Here is an 8,479-nt window from a genome sequence, read left to right as displayed (position 1 = left end):
CAAATTCGGACAAGGTTTGAAAATTTGTTAGTTCTCCAAATTTTGACAGCATGTGTGCTATTCACTGACACTTATGGAATAGAGGATGTCAAAGATTTTTCAAGCTCTCTAGGAAAACCCGAAGCTCTGTGCAACTATTCAACTTAAGTGTCTATAAATAAATGAGTGTACCTATTGAATCTAATATATATTTGATAGGATTACGAGATAGATTTAGGAAGCGAAGGTGCTTTAAATCGCAAATTGATTGTGGCAGCTCGATAATTCCCATGACTCAAATCTGAAACTCTTATCATACTAAACTTTTGCAGGAGATCAAATATATCTTCACCAACACCTGCGCCATTTCTACATCTCAAAAGTAAGGTCCGTAATTATTTACACTTACGAAATTGTTGCAACAATACGACTAATGGCGAAGAGCGGTCAGAGGGTGGTCGTTCATCCTTAATCTGCAATCATATGTATGTTGAAATGAATTAAGCCATATTGCGAAAGGAATCATACATTTTGTGTACCTTTTGTTCTACTAAATCCGAGTAAAAGAAGGACCTCCCAACTAAATCCTTAAAGTATTGCCTACCAATGCATTCCAATCTTCGCTCACAAATAGGCTGAATAAAACCTTTAGCTAGGAATGTTCATGAAAAATTGAAAAACCAAATCAATAACCGAAAGAAAAAACCGACATTTTCTTGGTTTGATTTGGTTTTGGTTTTTAATTTTAAAAACCGATAATATTAGGTTTGGTTTTGGTTTTAAGAAAAAAAAAATAACTGAAAAACCAAACCAAACTGATTACATATATGCATATCTAAATATTATATACACATATGTTAACTAATTCACTAATTAAATGTGTTGAAATATGAACATGTGTGTGTCTAAAAAATAATTCATTTGCAATATCAAAAATTTAAGACATAAAAAGGATTATGATTTTCATAATGGTGTTCCCACACTTCTTAGCAACAAACCTTAGAAACAATTTTTTTTTTTGGTCTCTGCTCGACACTTATTAAGTCCTAAAAAGTAAATATAAGTTACTTATGAGCATATCTCAAATTTATCCCAAAAAATAAAAAAATCGTATCGATTGATATGGGACACACTTGTAAAGCACGTGTTCAGAAACTAGTCTATATCTATATTATTTTAAAAGCATGAATATAAATGTTGGTTGACCAAAATATCCTTCAAATAATAAACAACTTTTATACCCTTAATAAGCTCTAATCATATTTCCCTAAAAACCTAAAAGAAAAGTGAGGAGTATTACCCTACTAACACAAGGAACTTAAGTTCGAATCCTATTTCTATGCTATTTCTTTATATTTTTAAAATTGTCAATTTTTCGTAGTAATTTGAGTAATTGATATCCTCTTCTTTTTTCTATTTGAATTGTATTCCTAATTTAAATGATAATCAAGCAAAACGCTTCTATAATAAAACCATTATTCCACATTCCCCGGCGTAAACTCTGTAGGGAATATTAATTTTTAAGCTATGATACCGCTTCAAAAAGAAGATTAAAAAATTCAACAAACTTCTCGAAAGATCTTAAATAGTCATCACAAAGTTGATTGATTATTTTATGCAAGTGGCGAATATAAAATTTTATGTTGAAAAAAATAATATTTAAAATAGTTTCTTCGTGTAAAAATTCCATTGTGAAAATTATCATTACGTCAGAAAAACTTAAATTTTGTAAAATAAATAACTAAATATTCTGAAAACTAATTTTCATTCTTGTAAATTAGTTTTGTTTAGTAACGATTTTCAACAGGGCTATGTTTTTATGTAAATGACAATAAATAAATGTTGAGTCACTTATTTCTAATATTGGATTTTCTAAGTTTCCCCGGGGGAAAGTGAAGAAAAATAAATATACCAAGACCACTATTTTCAAAGACATAGATACAATTTTATGAAATAATAACATTTTTATACTTCATAAATTAAATTTATGTAATTACAAATAATATTACCTAACAATTTTTACCATGATCGAGATTGTCAGGGAATAACGCGTGAATCACGTTTATAGAGACTAGTATTATTAAAAAACCCAATGAGAAATCGAAAAAACTGACAAAAAACGAATCTATGAAAAATTGACTTAATGGTTTGGTCTAATTTCAATATTTGAAAAATCGAATTAATTTGTTTGGTTTCTTTTTAAGGAAAAACCGATCCAAACTGAATCGTGAATATCTGTACCTTTAGCCATCCAAAGTAAGACCAAGTTGTCTTCCTCAAACTTATGATTTGCAGGGAATAAAGCACTGTAAGCAACACATTTCTTCAATTCTGCAGGAAGATAATGGTAGTTAAGTACTAAAGCTAGAAACATTTCATCTTTAAACTGAATCTAATCTCACAAATCACTTTTCAGAATAAATTTCACTCCTCAAAAGGAATGTAATTGATTGTACTCCCGAGTGTCTTTGTCACTAATGACAATCCTTTACATTTTCTAGCCATTTTGAACCCTATTGCATCGACATTCTCCTCTCGCCAATATTATTGTCTAGAATTTCCCTTTGCTTCATTAAATTCCAACCGTCCTTGTCAAGTAAGAGCGAAAGGAGGAACGGGTCTGAACCAACAACATTCAATACACTTCTACTTCACATAATAATAATAACCTTAATACCTTTGGAACCAAATTTTAAAGGTGCAGATAAGACTTCTCAATCGATATACTTCTCACTCCGCAGGTAATCTGACATAAGCAAGAACCTTTACCCCTAAGCAATTGTTGAAGTTTTGATTGAAGTGGGTCTAAGTCTATGAGTGTGCAAATTCTCTTAGTAGCTGATTGTCACGATCCATTTTCACTAAGGCGTGCAGGCACCTACCTTTCCTACCTCAGTAGGCGAACCCTTATCCCAACAATCATAAAACATAAATAAAGCGAAAGAAGATAGAATAACATAAGTCTCACGATAATAATATAAATAAATGCGGAAGTAATGAGAATCCAATGGTACCCATATTGACATACTTTAAATCTGAACTCAAAAAGTCTCCAAAAATAGGAATCCGAGCGACGAAGGGCAAAATAGAAAATTTAGTTCAAAATCAGTTTACCCATTACTTGTGGAGCCTGTATACCAAAAATGAGTGAAATTCATCCACTAATTGATGTTTAATTGAAGAAAAACTAAGTTCAAGCCTAGGGTTTCAAATCCCCAATTTATCTCCCTTAATTCAAGAATCTTAGCACGAAATATCCTACTTAACAATGGAATAATCATAAAAAGGTATTTGGAATCTTACCCAAATGATAATTCTTGAAAGAGTCTCTTCAAGTCTCCCAAAATCGAGCTTCTAAGATTGTGAGAAACCCCAAGCAAATACTGAAAATGAAAACGCCCAACTATCTGACCCATATCTGGTGCTAGAACAATCCCAAAGCTCACTATTGATAACTCCAATAGATTCTTTGCGAAATTTTACTCAAGTTAGACTTTTGAATCACTTCATTTTGCCTTAAAAGGAGAGAGATATGGGCATTTTACTAAAAATTTGTTGTGCTGATTTTCTGGTGTGATTTTTGCTGAAAATTATGAAATTTCCACTGAGATCGTCAATAATTGATCTTGTGACCCTAATCAAATCAAAATCCAAAGATATCGAGACTCAACCATATCATCAAAGCGAAGGAGTTTCTGACTTACTATCATTGTAAACAAGTTGGGCAAGTGTCGTTTTGCCTATTCCTCCCATACCGACAATGAAAATTAAGGATAGATCATGGTTAGGCATATAAATGTCAGATAGTAACTTTCCTATAATCTCTGCCTTTTGAATATTTCGTCAAACTATTAATGATTCATCAACGAATGAAGTGCTACCGAAGAATGTTAATACTTTTGTAGACTTCTTTGATGTAAGTGATTCAAAACTTAAGAGTTTGTCCTTTCCTACAAAAGGTTTGAAAGATGTATCATTCTAATTTCTATTTATGGGTGTTACGGGATCGATTTGGTGCTAGAGGAGGGGCTCGTAAATTTAGGATCGGGCCTTTAAAAAGGCTTATTAGGAGATCGGTAAGGCGGCGATCGGAAGGAGTCGGTCCTTAGAGGGGCCGAAATGATTTTTTTTTAATTAAAAATGTCAAAGGATAATTTAATTTTATTAAGTATAATTTTCTTCTTTATATTTTAAATAAAATTTATAAATTGCAAATTTCTCCATTGAATACTATAAATGTAAGTTGCCACAAAACTTGCTACTTCCGTGAACATTGTTAGGTCGATCCCAGCATGGATTGATCTTACAGGCTTCACCCCTGATCAAGTCCTCCACCCAATGTCTCTGAAGCCAACCCCCTAATCAAGTCAGTTTGGTTTAGTCATATCTTGGTCTGATCCATCTTGGACATAAACGATCCACTTAACGCCCTTAATTTCAGCTAGAGGTTGCTTTTGCCAAAAATACATACCACATAAACTTGTCTTATAACTAAGAAATACTTAAATTAAGCTTCAACAAATAGAAGTATGGATCTCATACTTATGGCTGAAATAACATCAAAAACAGCCCACCAATTATACAAAGGTTAAAAGCATATAAGTGTGGCTCTCATACTTATGAAACTTCCTTAATAAAATTTTATTTCAAGCAATAACTTGATCGATTTCTATTTGATTTGATGCACATCTATCAAATAGAAAATTCAACTTGTCACATATATAAGATAGAAAACAAAAATCTCGTAGTTTGTTGATTTGACAGGAGAAGTGAAAAGGTGTATAACTACTAGATTTCAAGTGTCTGGCATAATTATATGCCCCCTTATCTTTGACTTTAAACCTCAAGTCATCCATTTTATTTCACATGGAGCACTAGTAATGTTATAGATTTAAAACATTATGTCACACTTTTGGCTTCCTCCATAATGTTCTTTTACCTTTTTGAACATTCTAGTCTTATGCCCATGAAATTCACGTTGGAAATTTCCCCTGAAAACCAGATCATCCCTTCAATATTTTTGCCCCGAAAAATCTTAACCATATTGTCCTTATTTTTCTTTTTCTTTACAAGGTTCATCAATCTCCTAATTGATGAACCCTAATTGTGTAAAATCTAGTTTGGTGTGAACACATGGTCTTGGTCATAGATTTGCAACGAGAAACTATTAAAGAGGGTATTTCAAACATGTGGGTGTAAAGTTAAATGCGGGTTTGAAGCTCTAGTTGAGCCTAACTTCATATTGTATGAAGTTCTAGTTTTGGTGGTCATTGAAATTCACAAGTTCATAAGCAAAAGGTTGAAGAAGAAGGAGGGGTTGAAAATTCATGATAGAGATTGTTGGAAATTAATGAAGCAAATGCCAATTCTCAAAAACAATATTGGCGCAAAACAGAATGTTGATGCAATTAGGATGGAAATGGCTAAAAAAATGCATAGGTTAGCCTTTGCCATTATCAAACGTACTTGGAAGTACATTGAGTTGCATTCCTTTTAGGGAGTGAGATGTCATTTAAAAAAGTGATTTGTGGGACTTGATTCCGTGTAAAGATGATATCTTTCCAGCTCTAGCACTTAGCTACCATTATCTTTCTGCAGAATTAAATAAATGTTTTGCTTACCATGCTCTATTCGCTGGAAATCATAAGTTTCAAGAGAACAACTTGGCCTTTGTGGTTGGCTGAAGGTTCCATTCAGCCTAGGGTGAAAGAAGTTTGGAAGCATTGACAAGCAGTACTTTAAAGATCTAGTGTGGAATGCATGATTTCTTTGATGAGAGGCTCAATTTATTTCTTCAGACATATGTTTGCAGATAGATGATGAAAACCTAGCATGTCACCGCTCACTCAAAAGCATTCTTCATTTGTTATTTTGCTGTAACAATTTCCTTCCAGTTGAATTGATGAAGGAATTACCTAAGTGTAAAAGATTATGGACCTTTCTCTTGACGTGTAGTAATGCCGGCGCAGGTGTTGATAAGGAAACACTTTATCTCTTCCAAAAGTTCAGTATGATAAGAGTTTGGATTTGAGTCAGGATCGCATTATTGTGCCGTTAGACTCAGTTGACCGTTTAAAAGCACCTCCTGAATCTATCTGGTAATCTTTTGCAACATTTGCCAGAATCGATAGGTGAACTCTTTTGTTTACAGACACTTAAGTTGAACAGTTGCAAAGTTCATCAATTTCTCAAAAATTCTTTTATTTACAGACACTTAAGTTGAACAGTTGTAAAGACCTTCAATTTCTCCCATAGAGCTTGAAGAATCTGGGAAACCTTCGGCATCTTCAATATTTTAAGTGTTTGCAATTACCACATAGCAATCGGAATTTGAAAAAATAATAAATCTCCAAACCATATTATTGGTGAAGATTAGGTTATATTATTCTGGAACTTAAGAAGGTCACAAGGGTTGGCAAAAGATCAAGGGTGGTTCATTAAAATTAATGGTTTAAAACCAAATCTTAATAAAAAGGCTGTTGTCTTTTTTCATGCTTGTTATTTATAGTGTAGGCTTTTTTTAAAAGGCTTAAGTCATCGACTGACCTCTGAACTTGTCCATTTATTCTATTAGACCCACCAACTGAGACGTTGACCATCTGGACCCTCGAACACAAGCTAAACTGTGCCATTTGAACATATCGTGCCAGCTTGGCACATGCGTGCAATACACTGCTTTAAAAGAGCGTGAGAGACCAAATTTTTCCTTATTTAAAATTTTTAATCATTAAAAATTAATTTTAAGAAAAAATCCATGTTAAAATCTATTTAAATAATTAAAAAAAAACTGTATAACCCAATCCATCCTCTCTGATCTGAAAACCTAGCCCACTTCCCCGCCGCCTCAAAATCTATTTAAACAAATCTCCGACGAAAAATGGCATCGTTTTTTTTAATTATTTAAATAGATTTTGAAGTGCGGCGGCGGCGAAGTGGGCTAGGTTTTCAGTTCGGAGAGGATGAGTTGGGTTTTTCAAATTTTTTTTAAAATTATTTAAATAGATTTTCCTTAAAATTATTTTTTTTGTTGACATGGCTTATTTTTATTGGTCTATTTTTCCATGTCACAGCAAGTGAAGCTCATGCACCACACTTGATCTGGAATGTGTTCAAATGGCACAGTTTAGCTTGTGTTCGAGGGTCCAGATGGTCAACGTCTCAGTTGGGGGCTCTGTCGATGACTTAAGCCTTTTTAAAAAGACATGAAACATTTAACTTCACATAGTAATATTATTATTTATATTAGTAAGAATTAATTCAAGTTAATAAGATGTTGGTCTTATGTTTATAATACATTACCTTGGATGTTGTTATAAAAAAAATTATTTACTAAGAGGAAGATTTAAATAATTAATTAACTCAAAGTTGTAAGACATTTCTAAGTTGTAAAACTTCTCCGTCCGCTCGTTAGAAGTTTCTAAACCGCTGGTGCCAGGAGTTCTATGCTCTTGGTTGGCCTCCCCTAAGGAGGTGCCCCGGACTACAAAGAGTATTTTGGGGTGAATTTACTTTGTTATCTGTAACAAGGTGTGAAGATTGACGCCAACTCTCTCTCTGAGTTAAAGCTTTGTTTGAGTAACTCACTAATATAATATAATGTATAGGCAGTGACATAAGCATCCTTTAGTAATAGGCGTGACCCGACATCACATTGCAAAACAATTATCTTACATATCTGTATATACACCCACATACACACAAACATATTTGAAAATAATATAAAATTAATGTCAATTTGGAACAGGAGATAAAAGTCTTACATTCACTACCGTCTCTGACCCAAACTCACTTATAAGCCGAGTTGTGACAATAGAGCCATTAACACAAAATCGTGTGTACGCTATTGCACAACATTCTTCTCCCAACATAACTCAGATTCAAAATGTTGATGATATTATGTCACATGGTGATAATATTTAGTTATGTGGTGGTTGTTGGCTTTGAATTTGGTGGAGTTGGACGGGTCAGTAGTCAGTGCTTGGCAACATCAAAATGAAAATGATGTTTTAACATTGTAACTTCTTTATGCTGACATTTGTTGTATGATAAACCTATTTCTACCTACCAAATATACATCTGAATATACAAGATATCTTTTGGGACATATAATTCATAAACAAGATTGACCATTGGGTCCCAAACCCTTTCACAATTATTGCTAAATTGCTGATGTAAAATGATAGCATATAATAAGAGGGTGATTCTTTTTTATCAGTTATGCAATCCGTATATTATCCTCAATACAATTCATCATTAAATTGGATATAAAATTTCCAAAACGATGAAAATGCTGAGCAAAATGATAGTAATATTTGGAGTCCGGAGCCAAAATGGCATATTTTTGCAGCCATTAGACCAAAATAGGGTGTTTTTTTTTTTATACCATAATGGGCATTTCGTTGATTATTCAACGAAATGCCCAGCATTTACTGTTCATAGCCGCAACATTTCTTTTGTTTTTTGTTTGCAGTTCGTGAACTGCTTAACGAAATAGCAGTTT

This window comes from Lycium barbarum, chromosome 7 (assembly GCF_019175385.1).
Source record: "Lycium barbarum isolate Lr01 chromosome 7, ASM1917538v2, whole genome shotgun sequence".
Taxonomy (NCBI): Eukaryota; Viridiplantae; Streptophyta; class Magnoliopsida; order Solanales; family Solanaceae; genus Lycium; species Lycium barbarum.
The sequence above is the reverse complement of the archived record's forward strand: the minus strand, read 5'-3'. Positions refer to the sequence as shown.